The sequence below is a fragment of the Mus caroli genome, unplaced genomic scaffold, assembly GCF_978045245.1.
Source record: "Mus caroli unplaced genomic scaffold, Mus_caroli_1 scaffold_12, whole genome shotgun sequence".
Classification (NCBI taxonomy): domain Eukaryota; kingdom Metazoa; phylum Chordata; class Mammalia; order Rodentia; family Muridae; genus Mus; species Mus caroli.
Genome location: NW_028227267.1, coordinates 39,402,200 through 39,420,998, shown reverse-complemented (window position 1 = coordinate 39,420,998; position 18,799 = coordinate 39,402,200). Strand labels below are relative to the sequence as shown.

Sequence of the window (18,799 nt, the reverse complement as noted above, 5' to 3'; positions counted from 1 at the left end):
GATTAAGAAGAGACCAGCATCATTGAGGTGACATCTTCTGGGAAGTGTTTTCTGAAAGCACAAAGAGGCTGTGTTCCAGAGATAGGCAAGGTTGTACTCCTTCTGCAGTGGGACTTGGTAATGTGTAAGGGTCACCCAGGTGGTACTGGTTTTGAAGGCATGAAGGTGTCACACAGCAGCTCAGGCTTGGCACTGTGAGAGGCCATGGAAGGCCATTGGTGAAGGTGCAGCCCCAGTTGTAATTGAAGGCCCAGGACTGAAGGGGTCACGCAGTGTTTTGGAGATGCCAGTACCACGAGATGACCACCAAGAGCAGCAGCAGCAGTGGAGTACAGGCATCTGGAGCCCAGAGGACGACGTGTGTGCTACAAAGGGCATGGCTGGAGAAGTGACCCAAGCCCTTGGAGGAGTCCAGAAGATCGTGAGTTGGATCCCAGACGTTGGACGGTTGGAGATTGATTTTTGCTTTGATTGTGACTGTGCCCTGATATTTTCCCTCTTGAAGGAAGAAACTGTTTTAGTGGAGCCCACAGTTAAGAGACTTTTAATTGTAAAAAGACTTTGGATTTTAAAAGAGATGGATATTTTAAAGAGATTGAAATTTTAAGAATATGTAAAGACTGTGGGACTTTTAAAGTTATTTAGATCTTGGGGATGAAAAAGAATGTAAGGGTTGAGGCTTACTAGTGATGTGTTTGTGTGTCAAGTTGACAAGGGGTCAATTGTACTGGCTATTTTTGTGTCAACTTGACACAGCTGGAGTTATCACAGAGAAAGGAGCTTCAGTTGAGGAAATGCCTCCATGAGATCCAACTGTAAGGCATTTTCTCAATTAGTGATCAAGGGGGAAAGGCCCCTCGTGGGTGGGACCATCCCTGGGCTGGTAGTCTTGGGTTCTATAAGAGTAGGCTGAGCAAGCCAGGGGAGGCAAGCCAATAAAGAACATCCCTCCATGGCCTCTGCATCACCTTCTGCTCCCTGACCTGTTTGAGTTGCAGTCCTGACTTCCTTTGGTGATGAACAGCAGCATGGAAGTGTAAGCCGAATAAACCCTTTCCTCCCCAACTTGCTTCTTGGTCATGATGTTTGTGCAGGAATAGAAACCCTGAGTAAGACACAGAGCAATTGTGATAAAAACTGCATGGTACTGGTATAGCGACAGACAAGTAGACCAATGGAATAGAATTGAAGACCCAAAAATGAACCCACACACCTATGGTCACTTGATCTTTGGCAATGGAGCTAAAACCATCCAGTGGAAAAAAAGACAGCATTTTCAACAAATGGTGCTGGCACAACTGACCATTATTGTGTAGAAGAAGGCAAATTGATCCATTCTTATCCCCTTGTACTAAGGTCAAGTCAAGAAGATGGACTCCATTAAAAAATGAGGCACACAGTTAAACAAAGAATTCTCAACTGAGGAATACTGAATGGCTGAGACGCACCTGAAAAAATGTTCAACATCCTTAATCATCAGGGAAATGCAAATCAAAACAAACTTGAGATTCACCTTACACCAGTCAGAATGGCTAAGATCAAAACTTCATGTGACAGCAGATGCTGCCGAGGATGTGGAGAAAGAGGAACACTCCTCCATTGTTGGTGGGATTATAAGCTTGTACAACTACTCTGGAAATCAATCTGGCGGTTCCTCAGAAAATTGGATATAGTTCTACTGGAGGATCCAGCAATACCACTCCTGGGCATATATCCAGAAGATGATCAAACAGGTAATAAGAAAACTTGATCCACTATGTTCATAGCAGTCTTATTTATAATAGTGAGAAGCTGGAATGAACCCAGATGTCCCTCAACAGAGGAATGGATACAGAAAAATGTGGTACATTTACTCAATGGAGTACTACTCAACTATTAAAAAGAATGAATTTATGAAATTCCTAGGCAAATGGATGGATCTGGAGTGTATCATCCTGAGTGAGGTAACCCAATCACAAAAGAACACACATGATATGCACTCACTGATAAGTGGATATTAGCCCAGAAACTTAGAATACTCAAGATAAAATTTGCAAAACACATGAAACTCATGAAGATCGAAGACCAAAGTGTGGACACTTTGCCTGTTCTTAGAATTGGGAACAAAACATCCATGGAAGAAGTTACTGAGACAAAGTTTGGAGCTGCGACGAAAGGATGGACCATCCAGAGACTGCCCCATCTGGGGATCCATCCCATAATCAGCCACCAAATGCAGACACTATTGCAAATACCAGCAAGATTTTGCTGAAAGGACCCTGATATAGCTGTCTCTTGTGAGGCTATGTCAATACCTGGCAAACACAGAAGTAGATGCTCACAGTCAGCTATTGGATGGAACACAGGGCCTCCAAATGGAGGAGCTAGAGAAAGTACCCAAAAGCTGAAGGGGTCTGCAACCCTATAGGTAGAACAACAATATGAACTAACCAGTACCCCCAGAGATCATGTCTCTATCTGCATATGTAGAAGAAGATGGCCTATTGGCCATCATTTGGAAGAGCGGCCCCTTGGTCTTGCAAAATTTATATGCCCCAGTACAGGGGAAACACCAGGGCCAAAAAGTAGGAGTGGATGGGTAAGGGAGGGGGGAGGGTATAGGGGACTTTCAGGATAGCATTTGAAATGTAAATGAAGTAAATACCTAATAAAAAAGTGGAAAAAATAAAATACAATTAGGCGTATCTTCTACCACTAAGTCCTGACCAGGATATCCTTTGCTATATTTGTACCAGGGGCCTCAAACTGGCCCATGTATGCTCCTCGTTGGTGGCTCAGTCTCTGGAAGCTCTCTGGGGTCTGAGTAAACTGAGTTTGCTGGTTTTCCTATGGAGTCACTTTCCCCTTCACTTTCATCACTCCTTCCCCTAATTCAACCGTAGAGGTCCCCATCTTCAGTTCAATAGTTGGTTGTATGTATCTGCATCTGTTTCAGTCAGCTGCTGGTAGGGTCTCTCAGGAGACAGCCATGCCAGGCTTCCATCTGTAAGCACATCATAGCATCAGTACTAGTGTCAGGCCTGGTGCCTTTCCATAGATGGATCCCAAGTTGGACCAGTCATTGGAACACTGTTCCTTCAGTTTCTTCTCCATTTTGTCCCTACAGTTCTTTTAAACAGGAACAGTTCTTGGTCAGAAATTTTAACTGTGTTCCTGTCCCTCTGCCTGAGGCCTGTCTATCTACTGGAAGTGGGCTCATTGAGTTCTCTTTCACCAATATTGGGCATGTTGGCTAAGGTCAACCCCACTGAGTCCTTAGAGTCTCTCACTTCCCGCATCTCTGATACTTTCTAGGTGGTCCCACACTCCCACCACCACCCCTACTCTGCCTATGTCCATTCATTCTCTTGGCCCTCTGGGCTTCTCTCCTGCTCCCCCCATACCTGATCTTGTTCCTTTTTTTCCTTCCCTCTCAACTCCCTTACCCAGGTCCCTCTCTCCCTCTGCCTCCTATGATTATTTCCTTTCCCCTTCTAAGTGGAATTAAAACATCCTTGTTTGGGCCTTTCTGCTTGTTATACTTCTTAAGGTCTGTGAGTTGTGTACTAGGTATTCTGTATTTTTTGGCAAATCAGTGAGTACATACCAAGTATTTCTTTTGGGTCTGAGTTACCTCACTCAGGATGATATTTTCTAGTACCATCCATTTGCCTGCAAAATTCATGATGTCTTCATTTTTTTAAAGCAGAAGAGTATTCCATTGTACAAATGAACCACATCTTCTGTATCCAACCTTCACTTGAGGGACATCTGGGTTCTTTCCAGCTTAGGGCTATTATAAATAAGGCTGCTATGAACATAGTAGAGCACGTGTTCATGTGATAGGGTGGAGCATCTTTTGGGTATATGCCAAATGAGAGTTTCTCTTTCTCTGCCACATACTTGATTGCATTTACTGTCAGTAGTTTCCTGATCTTAGTTTTCTGATCCAATAAGATTAACTCTCATAGTAGTTTTAATTTGGATTCCCCGATTTCTTAAAATGTTAAATGCTTTTGGGAATATTTCTTAGCCATTTTTGTCTTTTAAAAACTCTGTTCATACCAGTGAACCATTTGTTTTCTAGACACTTTACTATTTTATATATTCTGGATATCAATTCTCTAACCATAGTAGAGGTGGGTAGTCATTCCATTGATTGTTTCTTTTACTGCTTTGTGAAGTCCCTTTGGTCAGTTCTTAAATTTATTTACTGATCAAATGTAGTCTGACCAAAAAGTCCTTTTCTGCTCCTATGGGATACTCCTTATGTTTTCTTCTAGCAGTTTCAGTAGTTTAAGTTTCACATTGAGATTTTTAATTTTCAAAAAATTGTACTCTATATGTAGACCATATTGCTCCCCCAATACCTGATCCTTTCCATCTCTCTACACACTGAAATTTATGGACTTGATCCTTCTCTCAAAAAGGCAAAAACAAACAAGCACACCAAATGAAAAGTCAAGAGGATCCAAAAAACCAAAAAATGAATGAATGAATGAATGAATGAATGAATGAATAGCACTCTTTACACATGGAGAGAGAGAGAGAGAGAGAGAGAGAGAGAGAGAGAGAGAGAGAGAGACTTAGAGTTAAGTTGGTGTTGGTCAACTACTCTGGGGCATGCCCTGCTCTGAGGTGTGGTTGATATATCCAGTGACACTCTGAGAAATTGATATTGTCTTCCCTAGAAGGTATCAATTGTAAATAGCTTTTTAGATAGTGGTGGAACTTTGTATCTATTTCCCGTCATCAACTCCAGGGTTTAGAATTTTTGTTTCTTATTTTTTGTTTTTGAACTTGTACAGGTTTTTTGCCTGCTCTCACAATCTTTATCACAATCATATACTACATATATCAACTTTGTTGTGGCTGGAAGAGACTGTTTTCCTGGATTCTGCCGAGACTAGTATGCACAGGTTACGGTGTGTACTACAGAGGCTAACAGCTTCTGGGACAGGCAGAAGCCACAGAGCTTCTAGGGCAGACCACGTTTTAGGCCCCAGACATCCAGGCACCTTCCCTGACAGAGGAGAGGTGTCCGTCCCACCCAGGAGGGTTTGCCACAGCATCTGGGGGAGCCATCTTGGTTCCCAGGTTCCGCTGAGACTAGTCTGTGCAGGTGAGAGTATGGACTACAGAAGCTAACAACTTCTTTGACAGGCCGAAGCAACACAGCTTCTGGGACAGGTCCTGTTTCAGGCCTTCATCTAATGCCAGGAGAGAGGTTCAAATGCCAGATATCTGTGAAACTTACCTGTAAGAGGAGAGCTTGCCTGCAGAGAGTGCTCCGACCACAGAAATTCAGAGGAGAGAGCTAGTCTCCCAGGTCTGCTGATAGAGGCTAACAGAATCACGAGAGGAACAAACTCTAACCAGAGACAGCTATAACAACTAACTCCAGAGATTACCAGATGGAGAAAGGCAGACATAAGAATCTTAAAACAGAAATCCAGACCATTCACCGTCATCAGAAAGCAGCACTCCCACCCCACCCAGACCTGGCCAACCCAACACACCCAAAAAGATAGACCAGATTTGAAAGCATATCTCATGATGATGATAGAGGACATCAAGAAGGACTTTAATAACTCACTTAAACAAATACAGGAGTTACAATTCCTTAAAGAAAAAGAGAAAACACAATCAAACAGGTGATGGAAATGAAAAAACCATACGAGACCTAAAAAGGGAAGTGGACACAATAAAGAAAACCAAAAGTGAGGCAAAACTGGAGGTAGAAACCCTAGGAAAGAAATCTGGAACCATAGATGCAAGCATCAGCAACAGAATACAAGAGATGTAAGAGAGAATCTCATGTGCAGAAGATTCCATAGAAAACATTGTCACAACAATCAAAGAAAATGTGAAATGCAAAAAGATCCCAAATCAAAACATCCAGGAAATCCAGGACACAATGAGAAGACCAAACCTATGGATAATAGGAGTAAATGAGAATGAATATTTTCAACTTAAAGGGCCAGCAAATATGTTCAACAAAACTATAGAAGAAAACTTCCCAAACCCAAAGAAAAAGATGCCCATGAACATACAAGAAGCCCACAGAACTCCAAATAGACTGGACCAGAAAAAAAAATTCCTCCTGACACATAATAATCATAACAACAAATACACAAAATAGACATAGAATATTAAAAGCAGTAAGGGAAATAGGTCAAGAAACATATAAAAGCAGGCCTATCAGAATTACATCAGATTTTCACCAGAGACTATGAAAACCAGAAGATCCTGGACAGATGTTATACAGTCACTAAGAGAACACAAATACCAGCCCAGACTACCATACCCAGCAAAACTTTCAATTACCATAGATGGAGAAACCAAAGTATTCCACAACAAAACAAAATTCACACATTATCTTTCCACGAATTCAGCCCTTCAAAGAATAATGACAGAAAATATACAAGGACGGAAACCACGCCCTAGAAAAAGCAAGAAAGTAATCCTTCAACAAACCTAAAAGAAGACAGCCAAAGAGCAGAATGCCAACTCTAACAACAAAAATAATAGGAAGAAACAATTACTTTTCCCTAATATCTCTTAATATCAATGGACTCAATTCCCCAATAAAAAGACATAGACTAACAGACTGGCTAAACAAACAGGACCCAACAGTTTGCTGCTTACAGGAAACCCATCTCAGGGAAAAAGACAGACAATACCTCAGAGTGTAAGGTTGGAAAACTATTTTCAAAGCAAATGGTCTGAAGAAACAAGCTGGAGTAGCCATCCTAATGTCGAATAAAATCAACTTCCAACCCAAAGTTATCAAAAAAGACAAGGAGGGACAATTCATACTCAACAAAGATAAAATCCTCCAAGAGGAACTCTCAATTCTGAATATCTATACTCCAAATGCAAGGGCAGCCACATTCATTAAAGAAACTTTAGTAAAGCTCAAAGGACACATTGCACCTCACTCAATAATAGTGGGAGAATTCAAAACACCACTTTCATCAATGGACAGATCATGGAAACAGAAAATAACAGGTTCACAGTGAAACTAACTGAAGCTTTGAAACAAATGGATTTAACAGATATCTAAAAACATTTTATCCTAAAACAAAAGGATATACCTTCTTCTCAGCACCTCATGGTACCTTCTCCAAAATTGACCATATAATTGCTCACAAAACAGGCCTCAACAGATACAAAAATATTGAAATTATCCCATGCATCCTATCAGATCACCATGGACTAAGGCTGATCTTCAATAACAACATGAATAATAGAAAGCCAACATTCACATGAAAACTGAACAACACTCTTCACAATGATACCTTGGTCAAGGAAGGAATAATGAAAGAAATTAAGGACTTTTTAGAGATTAATGAAAATGAAGCCACAACATACCCAAACTTATGGGACACAATGAAAGCATTTCTAAGAGGAAAGCTCATAGCTCAGACTGCCTCCAAAAAGAAAGTAGAGAGAGCACACACTAGTGGCTTGACAAAACAAGGAAAAGCTCACAACCGAAAGGAAGCAAATTCACCCAAGAGGAGTAGACTGCAGGAAATAGTCAAACTCAGGGGCGAAATCAACCAAGTGGAAACAAGAAGAACTATTCAAAGAATCAACCAAACCAGCAGCTGGTTCTTTGAGAAAATCAACAACATAGATAAGCCATTAGCCAGACTCACTAGAGTTCACAGAGACACCATCCTAATTAACGAAATCAGAAATGAAAAGGGAAACATAACAACAGATCCTGAAGAAATCCAAAACACCATCAGATCCTTCTACAAAAGGCTATACTCAACAAAACTGGAAAACCTGGAAGAAATGGATAAATTTCTAGACAGATACCAAGTAAAAAGTTAAATCAGGATCATGTTACTGATCTAAACAGGCCTATATCCCCTAAAGAAATAGAAGCAGTCATTAATAGTCTCTCAACCAAAAAAAAAAGCCGAGGACCAAATGGGTTTAGTGCAAAGTTCTATCAGACCTTCAAAGAAGATCTAATTCCAATTCTTCACAAACTATTCCACAAAATAGAAGCAGAAGTTACACGACCCAATTCATTCTATGAATCCATAATTACTCTGATAACTAAACCACAGAAAGACGCAAAAGATAGAGAACGTCAGACCAATTTCGCCTATGAATATTGATGCAAAAATACTTAATAAAATTCTCGCTAACGGAATCCAAGAATACATCCTGACCAAGTAAGTTTCATTCCAGGAATACAGGGATGGTTTAAAATATGGACATCCATCAACAAAATCCATTCTATAAACAAACTCAAAAACAAAACCACATAATCATCTAATTAGAGGCCCAAAAAGCATTTGACAAAATCCAACACCTATTCATGATAAAAGTCTTGGAAAGATCAGGAACTCAAGGCCCATACCTAAACATGATAAAAGCAATCTACAGCAATCCAGTAGCCAACATCAAAGTAAATGGGGAGAAACTTGCAGCAATCCCTCTAAAATCAGGGACTACACAAGGCTGCCCACTTTCTCCATACCTATTCAACATTGTACTTGAAGTCCTAACTAGAACAATTTGACAACAAAAGGACATCAAGGGAATACAAATTGGAAAAAAAGAAGTCAAAATATCACTTTTTGCAGATGATATGATAGTATATATAAGTGACCCTAAAAATTCCACCAGAGAACTCCTAAACCTGATAAACAGCTTCAGTGAGGTAGCTGGATATAAAATTAACTCAAACAAGTTAATGGCCTTTCTCTACACAAAGAATAAACAGGCTGAGAAAGAAATTAGGAAAACAACACTCTTCTCAATAGTCACAAATAATATAAGAAACCTTGGCGTGACTCTAACTAAGGAAGTGAAAGATCCGTATGATAAGAACTTCAAGTCTCTGAAGAAAGAAATTAAAAAACAACTCAGAAGATGGAAAGATCTCCCATGCTCATGGATTGGCAGGATCAATATAGTGAAAATGGCTATCTTGCCAAAAGCAATCTACAGATTCACTGCAATCCCCATCAAAATTCCAACTCAATTCTTCAACGAATTAGAAAGAGCAATCTGCAAATTCATCTGGAATAACAAAAAACCTAGGATAGCAAAAACTCTTCTCAAGGATAAAAGAACCTCTGGTGGAATCACCATGCCTAACCTAAAGCTTTACTACAGAGCAATTGTGATAAAAACTGCATGATACTGGTATAGTGACAGACAAATAGACCAATGGAATAGAATTGAAGACCCAGAAGTGAAGCCACATACCTATGATCACTTGATCTTTGAAAAGGGAGCTAAAACCATCCAGTGGAAAAAAGGCAGCATTTTCAACACATGGTGCTGGCACAACTGGCGGTTAACATGTACAAGAATGTGAATTGATCCATTCCTATCTCCTTGTACTAAGGTCAAATCTAAGTAGATCAAGGAACTCCACATAAAACCAGAGACACTGAAACTTATAGTGGAGAAAGTGCGGAAAAGTCTCGAAGATACCAGCACAGGGGAAAAATTCCTGAATAGAACAGCAATGGCTTGTGCTATAAGATTGAGAATCGAAAATAAATACCCAATTTTAAAAAAATTGAGAATCGACAAAAGGGACCTCATAAAATTGCAAAGCTCCTGTAAAGCAAAAGACACCATCCATAAGACAAAAAAGCCACCAACAGATTGGGAAAGGGTCTTTACCTGTCCTAAATCAGATAGGGGACTAATACCCAATATATATATAAAGAACTCAAGAAGATGGACTCCAGAAAATCAAATAACCCCATTAAAAAATATGGCTCAGAGCTAAAAAAAAAAAAAAAAAAAAAAAAGAATTCTCACCTGCGGAATACCGAATGGCTGAGAAACACCTGAAAAATTGTTCAGCATCCTTAATCATCAGGGAAATGCAAATCAAAATGACCCTGAGATTCCACCTCACACCAGTCAGAATGGCTAAGATCAAACATTCATGTGACAGCAGATGCTTGCCAGGATGTGGGGAAAAAGGAACACTCCTCCATGTTGATGGGATTGCAAGTTGTACAACCACTCTGGAAATCAGTCTGGCGATTCCTCAGAAAACTGGACATAGTACTACCGGAGGATGCCGCAATACCTCTCCTGGGGATATATCCAGAAGATGTTCCAACCAGTAGGAAGGGCACATGCTCCACTATGTTCATAGCAGCCTTATTTATAATAGCCAGAAGCTGGAAAGAACTCAGATGCTCCTCAACAGAGGAATGGATACAGAAAATGTGGTACATTTACACGATGGAGTACTCAGCTATTAAGAAGAATGAATTTATGAAATTCCTAGGTAAATGGATGGACCTGGAGGGCATCATCCTGAGTGAGATAACCCTATCACAAAAGAACTCACAAATGTATGTACTCATTGATAAGTGGATATTAGCCCAGAAACTTAGAATACCCAACATATAAGATACAATTTGTAAAACACATGAAACTCGAGAAGAACGAAGACCAAAGCGTGGACACTTTGCCTCTTCTTAAAATTGGGAACAAAACACCCATGGAAGGAGTTATAGAGACAAAGTTTGGAGCTGAGACGAAAGGATGGACCATCTAGAGACTGCCATACCCGGGGATCTATCCCATAATCAGCCTCTAAACGCTGATACCATTGTATACACTAGCAAGATTTTGCTGAAAGAATCCTGATATAGCTTTCTCTTGTGAGGCTATTCTTGGGCCTAGCAAACACAGAAGTGGATGCTCACAGTCAGCTATTGGATGGATCACAGGGCTCCAAAGGAGGAGCTAGAGAAAGTACCCAAGGAGCTAAAGGGAACTGCAACCCTATAGGTGGAACAACAATATGAACTAACCAGTACCCCCCAGAGCTCGTGTCTCTAGCTGCATATGTAGCAGAAGATGGCCTAGTGGGCCCTCAGTAGAAAGAGAGATCCATTGGTCATGCAAATTTATATGCCCCAGTACAGGGGAATAGCAGGTCCAAGAAGTGGGACTGTGGAGTATGGGAGTTGGAGGGTAGGGTATGGGGGACTTTTGGGGTAGCATTGAAAATTTAAATGAAGAAAATACCTAATTAACATTTATAAAAAACCTTAAAAATTGTTTTAATAGGATGGCCATTGTCACAATACTTATTCTAACAATCCATGAGTATGAGAGACCTTTCAGTCTTCTAGTGTCTTGACCTTTTACATCAGAGATTTAAACTTTTCATTACAAAGATTTTCTACCTTTATTGTTAAGTTTAGTCCTAGATTATTTTTTGAAGATCTTGTGAATGGGATTCCATAATCTCATTTTAGTATGTTTATTATTCATATAGAAAAGATACTGATTTTGTACACTGATTTTATAAACTGCTATGATTCTGAAAATATTCTTTTTAGACATTTTCTGGTAAAATTTTTGGATTTTTTTTATGTGCAATATCACCTTGTCTCTAAATAAGGAGAGTTTGCCTTCCTTTCCTGCTTGTATTCACTTAATTCCTCTCTTGTCTTCATGCCCTAGTTAGTGCTTAATGCACTGTATTGAAATGGAGTATAGGGTCATCTAATCTGCAGTGGCCTCAGACACCTAGACACTGAAGGCTGAGGCTATGATGGCAGCAACAGTGGGACCTGTGGGCTCCTGTGGCCAACACCCATGAGGGTCATATCACCAGCAATATGCAGCTTTCTGCCTACGTAGACCCTGCCCTGGAACTGGGCCCCTGCAATGTACTGCTGCTCCTGCAGGACAAGATAAGCATTGAGGATTTCAGAGCATATGGTGGTTTGTTTGAAATAAGCAGGACAGTGCCTTTTCTAACCTGGAGAGTTCCCTGGACTTGATCCCCTCTTCACAGGAGGAGGGGCTTCCTCCTGTGGACTGCTGTGCAATCAGCACTCTGACCACCTACCTACAGGGGAAGCTTGGGACTAGTCCCCTGAATGTGGGTCTAACTACCCTAAAGGAGCTGAAGTTTAATGTCAGCCTTCCTAACTTGCTGCCCATCTGTCTGGCCTAACAGCCAGCTCCAGTTTAAGGGTGCCCAGAGAGGTCATCACAGGTAAAGATGATTCCATCAGACATGTGTTGAGCACACTCAAGTCTGAACATGTCCCTTACACCATAGTTCTTACTTCAGTCTGCCCTTCTAGAGTGGCCCATGGTATAGCCATGGTGGCTGGGAGTCTAGGTTGCCAGCTGCTTCAGACTCAGGTGGCATCACTTGTGATCCATTCTCCTGTGAGTTACAATGACATTGCCCCAAGGATCCTGATTTGGGCACAAAACTTCTCTGTGGCATACAAAGACGAGTGGAAAGTCTTGACCTCCCTCAACTTTGGTGTTGAGAATCTTAACTTGACCAGCTCCATCTGGAATGACTCCTTTACCATGCTTTCACTGACCTATGAGCCACTCTTTGGTGCAACAGTGACATTCCAGTTCATTCTGGCTAGTCGCTTCTACCCAGTATCTGGCCAGTATTGGTTTACCATGGAATGACTTGGAATCCATGGCAATGGCTCTGTTGCTCACTTCAATGTTTCCCAAGTCACAGGACCTAGGATCTATTCTTTCCACTTTGAGTATGTTAGCAGTCTGAGGAAGAAAGGCAATCTCTTTCTGACCAATGTGCCCTCACTCTGGCAGATGACTCTTCATAACTTCCAGATCCAGGCCTTCAATGTGACTGGTGAATAGTGCTTCTATGCTAGCAACTGTTCTAGATTCCCTCCCAGCATCTTTATGGGGCTGCTCACCACACTCTTCATGATTCTCATATTCACCTATGGTCTGCACATGATACCCAGCCTAAAGATGATGGATTGCTTTGATAAGCACAAGGGTTCCACCATCACTTTGACACAGATAGTGTGACATATACCAGAGAGGGATTGAGGAAGTGTTGGCATCTAGGTTGTCATGTTTCCATTTTGTAACACAGTGGATGAAAAGGTTTGTCCTCTTCCTACTATCGCATAAACCCTACACTACCCTTAATTTGTCTTGCTTCCTCTTTAACCTGATGAGGGACTTCCCTGGGGCTATTCCTAATCTCTACCAACAAAGTGTATTCTTCATAAATATTAGATAAATCTTCCTGGCCTCATCATCAAGAGGGGAAAACACATTAATGCTAGGGTCCCCGTTTTCCCCTTTCTCCTTATTCATTCTCGCCCCTCCGCTATTATCTCTTGCTGTTTACAGTGCTTTTGTGTAGTAAATGCTCACTCCACAAGCTTTATGGAGTTTCCAGTAACAGCCATGAACTTGAGGTTCCTTGAATTTGAGAGATATGGAAAGGCTGCTTAACTCTCTGTCCAGCTTAGCTGTTATGATTTTTTTGAGGAAGGGATGTGTTAAGAATGAGTGATACACTGAGGTTTATTTCTGTGTCTGGATAAGGAAGAAACCACCACGAGGACTGGTGAACAAAGTGTGCTCACTAGATTTCTGTTTTTTTCCTATGAGAATTGCCTGTTAAGAGACAGGAGGGAGGTGTTCTGTTGTTTCCTTCCTAATAAAATAAGACATGTGGCCATGAAAAAGAAAAGAAATAGTAGACTAGTAAATAGTGTAGATAGTGGACAGCCCTGTCACATCCCTAACTTTTATGAAACTTCTTCAAATTTTTCTCCATATAGAATGGTATGGCTATGGGCTTGTTATATATAGCCTTTATTGTGTTGAGATATGTTTCCTCCAGTTCCACACTATTGGAACTTTAGGAAGAAGGCATGTTGGATGTTGTCCAAGACCTTTTGTGCATTTGTTGACATGATCATTTGTTATTGTTGTTTGGAGGTTCTGTTTGTTTGTTTGTTTGTTTGTTTGTTTGTTTGTTTGTTTGTTTTTAAGCCCATTTATTGACTTACATATGATGAATTATCCTTTCATTTCTAGGATAAATCCAGCTTGATTATTGGTTGATCATTATTATATATACATGAATTCTGTTTGTAAGTATTTTATTTTTAAATTTTTGGCATTTATGATTACTACCCCATGGTTTGGAGGTTTTGTTGTCTTTACCTGAACTTGACATTAGAAAAATAACAGCTTTATAAAGGTATTTGAGGGACTTCATAAGAAGACCAACAGAGTACACTAACCTGAACCTTAATGGTTGCCAGAAACTGAATCACCAACCAAAGAGTATATGTAGGCTGGACCTAGGTCCTCTGCACATGTGTAGCATATGAGCAGCTTGGTCTTCATGTGAGTCCATCAACAACTGGAATAGTGGGAGAGAATGTTCCTAGTCCTGCAGCAACTTGATGTAATGTGTTAAAACCCAGAGCATGTTACCCCATCTCAAAGGAGGGAAGGACAAGGTGGAATGGGCAGAGGATTTGCATGAGGGAGTGAGGGAGTTCTGAAAGCAGACAGGGACTAATACTAAGATGTAAAGTGAATAAGTAATTTAATTTAATTTTTAAAAAAGAATAAAAAGTGCTCTAGTTTCTCTAGGTTAATTTTGTTTTGTAGATTTTAATTTTACTATGAATACACTTGAGCCTTGGCTTTTCTTAGTCAGGTGACTTTTAAATTAATGTTTTGAATTCTTCATTTGTTACAGGTCTGAAAAGTTGTTGATCTCCTCTTGGTTTGACTTTGTTGGTTTAGGTGAATCAAGATATTAACTCATTTCCTTCAGATTTTCTAACATAATGAAATACAGGTTTTTATAGCATTTATAGTATGCTTAATTTCTTTGGTGGCTGTTTTAATGTTTCTATGTTTCTCTGATGATGCTAAATTGGGTCATTTTTGTTTGTTTGTTTTCTTTTGCTTAGGTAGACCAAGGGCTAGTCAGTCTTGTTTAACTTCTCAAAAAAACCACTCTTGGCTTTGTTGATTCCATGTATTATTTCTTTGCTAATGTTTCATTAATTTCTGCTCTTGCTTTTTATTTCTTGTTCCATCTTCAAGTTGATTTTGTTTTTCCAAACTACTGAGTTGCATCAATAAGTCATATATTTAAGACTTTTTTATTAATTTACTTATTTATTTATTTATTTATTTATTTATTTATTTATTTATTTTACATCCTGATCGCCACTTCTCTTCCCTTCTTTCCTCCTAGTACCTCCCTTTTACCTTCACTCTCCTCCATCCTCCTCCCTTTCTCCTCAGAAAATGGGAGGACTCCTATGGATATTAATCTACCTTAACATATCAACTTGCAGTAGGACTAGATGCATCTTTTCCTATTATCATGAGACAAAGCAACCCACTGAGAGAAAAGAGCTCCAAAGGCAGACATCAGAGCCAGAAACAGTCCCTCCTCCTGCTGTTAGGAATACCACATGAAGACTGAGGTGTGCAATTGTTATATATGTACAAAGGACCTAGGCCCATACCATTCATGCTAACTATTTGGTAGTTCAGTCTCTGTGGGCCCCTATAAGCCCAGGTTAGTAGATTCTGTATATTTTTGGTGTCCTTGACCCCTCTGGCACTTTGAATCCTTCTTCCCCATCTTCCACTAGATTCCCCAAGTTCCACATTATGTAGGTCTCTGCATCTGTTCCATAAGTTGTGGGTGTTGCCTCTTAGATGAAAGTTATGATAGGCTCCTGTCTGCCAGTATAGCAGAATATCATTAATACTGTCAGACATGGGCTCTCTCTCATGGTATGGGTCTAAGGCTGGGCCAGCTATTGGTCTTCACTCCCTCAATTTCTGTTCCATCTTTAACCCTGCACCTCTTCTAGCCAGGAGAAATTCAGATCTATACATTTTGCCTTAAGTTTGCTTTTAATATGTTCAAGAAACTTTATTATATTGTCTGCATATTCATTGTATTCTAGGAAATTTTTAATTTTCTTTTTTTTTGGAGTGAGAATGGTTTATGATTTCTTTTTTTTAATTTTTAATATTTTTATTACATATTTTCCTCAATTACATTTCCAATGCTATACCAAAAGTCCCCCATAGCGCCCCCCACTTCCCTACGCACCCATTCCCATTCTTTTGGCCCTGGCATTCCCCTATATTGGGACATATAAAGTTTGCAAGTCCAATGGGCCTCTCTTTCCAGTGATGGCCGACTAGGCCATCTTTCGATACATACGCAGATAGAGACAAGAGCTCCGGGGTTCTGGTTAGTACATCATGTTGTTCCAACAATAGGGTTGCAGATCCCTTTAGCTCCTTGGGTACTTTCTCTAGCTTCTCCATTGGGAGCCCTGTGATACATCCAATAGCTGACTGTGAGCATCCACTCCTGTGTTTGCTAGGCCCCAGCATCGTCTCACAAGAGACAGCTATATTTGGGTCCTTTCAGCAGAATCTTGCTAGTGTATGCAATGGTGTCAGCGTTTAGAAGCTGATTAAGGGATGGATCCCTGGATACGGTAGTCTCTAAATGGTCCATCCTTTCATCACAGCTACGAACTTTGTCTCTGTAACTACTTCCCTGGGTGTTTTGTTCCCAATTCTAAGAAGGGGCACAGTGTCCACACTTTGGTCTTCATTCTTCTTGAGTTTCATGCGTTTAGCAAATTGTATCTTATATCTTGGGTATCCTAAGTTTTGGGCTAATATCCACTTATCAGTGAATACATATTGTGTGAGTTCCTTTGTGATTGTGTTACCTCACTCAAGATGATGCCCTCCAGGCCCATCCATTTGGCTAGGAATTTCATAAATTCATTCTTTTTAATAGCTGAGTAGTACTCCATTGTGTAAATGTACCATAATTTTTGTATCCATTCCTCTGTTGAGGGACATCTGGGTTCTTTCCAGCTTCTGGCTATTATAAATAGGGCTGCTATGAACATAGTGGAGCATGTGTCCTATTTACCGGTTGGGACATCTTCTGGATATATGCCCAGAAGAGGTATTGCTGAATCCTCCGGTAGTACTATGTCCAATTTTCTGAGGAACCACCAGACTGATTTCCAGAGTGGTTGTACAAGCTTGCAATCCCACCAACAATGGAGGAGTGTTCCTCTTTCTCCACATCCTCACCAACATCTGCTGTCACCTGAATTTTTGATCTTAGCCATTCTAACTGGTGTGAGGTGGAATCTCAGGGTTGTTTTGATTTGCATTTCCCTGATGATTAAGGATGTTGAACATTTTTTCAGGTCCTTCTCTGCCATTCGGTATTCCTCAAGTGAGAATACTTTGTTCAGTTCTGAGCCCCATTTTTTAATGGGGTTATTTGACTTTCTGGAGTCCACCTTCTTCAGTACTTTATATATATTGGATATTAGTCCCTTATCTGATTTAGGATAGGTGAAGATCCTTTCCCAATCTGTTGGTGGTTTTTTTGTCTTATTGATGGTGTCTTTTGCCTTGCAGAAGCTTTGCAGTTTCATGAGGTCCCACTTGTCAATTCTCGATCTTACAGCACAAGCCATTGCTGTTCTGTGCCCATATCTTCAAGGCTTTTCCCCACTTTCTCCTCTATAAGTTTCCGTGTCTCTGATTTTATGTGAAGTTCCTTGATCCACTTAGACTTGACCTTAGTACAAGGAGATAGGAATGGATCATTTCGCATTCTTCTACATGGTAACAACCAGTTGTGCCAGCACCATTTGTTGAAAATGCTGTCTTTCTTCCACTGGATGTTTTTAGCTCCCTTGTCGAAGATCAAGTGACCGTAGGTGTGTGGGTTCATTTCTGGGTCTTCAATTCTATTCCATTGGTCTATTTGTCTGTCACTATACCAGTACCATGCAGTTTTTATCACAATTGCTCTGTAGTAAAGCTTTAGGTCCGGCATGGTGATTCCACCAGAGGTTCTTTTATCCTTGAGAAGAGTTTTTGCTATCCTAGGTTTTTTGTTATTCCAGATGAATTTGCAGATTGCACTTTCTAATTCATTGAAGAATTGAGTTGGAATTTTGATGGGGATTGCAATGAATCTGTAGATTGCTTTTGGCAAGATAGCCATTTTTACAATGTTGATCCAGCCAATCCATGAGCATGGGAGATCTTTCCATCTTCTGAGATCTTCTATAATTTCTTTCTTCAGAGACTTGAAGTTTTTATTTTACAGATCTTTCACTTCCTTAGTTAGAGTCACGCCAAGATATTTTATATTATTTCTGACTATTGAGAAGGGTGTTGTTTCCCTAATATCTTTCTCAGCCTGTTTATTCTTTGTGTAGAGAAAGGCCATTGATTTGTTTGAGTTAATTTTATATCCAGCTACTTCACCGAAGCTGTTTATCAGGTTTAGGAGTTCTCTGGTGGAATTTTTAGGGTCACTTATATATACTATCATATCATCTGCCAAAAGTGATATTTTGACTTCATCTTTTCCAATTTGTATCCCTTTGATCTCCTTTTGTTGTCGAATTGCTCTGGCTAGGACTTCAAGTACAATGTTGAATAGGTATGGAGAAAGTGGACAGCCTTGTCTAGTTCCTCTTGGAGGATTTTACCTTTGATGAGTATGAAGTGTCTTTTTTAATGACTTTGGGTTGGAAGTCAATCTTATCAGATATTAGAATGGCTACTCCAGCTTGTTTCTTCATACCATTTGCTTGGAAAATTGTTTTCCAGCCTTTCATTCTGAGGTAGTGTCTATCTTTTTCTCTGAGATGAGTTTCCTGTAAGCAGCAAAATGTTGGGTCTTGTTTGTGTAGCCAGTTTGTTAGTCTATGTCTTTTTATCATCGGGGAGTTGATTCCATTGATATTAAGAGATATTAAGGAAAAGTAATTGTTATTTCCTGTTATTTTTGTTGTTAAAGGTGGCATTCTGTTCTTGTGGCTGTCTTCTTTTAGGTTGTTGAGGGATTACCTTCTTGTTGTTTCTAGGGCATGGTTCCTGTCCTTGTATTGGTTTTTTTTCTGTTATTATCCTTTGAAGTGCTGGATTCATGGAGAGATAATGTGTGAATTTGGTT

General features: G+C 40.1%; 1 pseudogene; it reads left to right on the top strand.

Moving 5' to 3' along the window:
- The first annotated feature begins 1,721 nt into the window (after nt 1–1,721).
- LOC110309708 (V-type proton ATPase subunit S1 pseudogene) lies at nt 1,722–12,810 on the top strand (annotated as a pseudogene).
- Nucleotides 12,811–18,799: the final 5,989 nt, after the last annotated feature.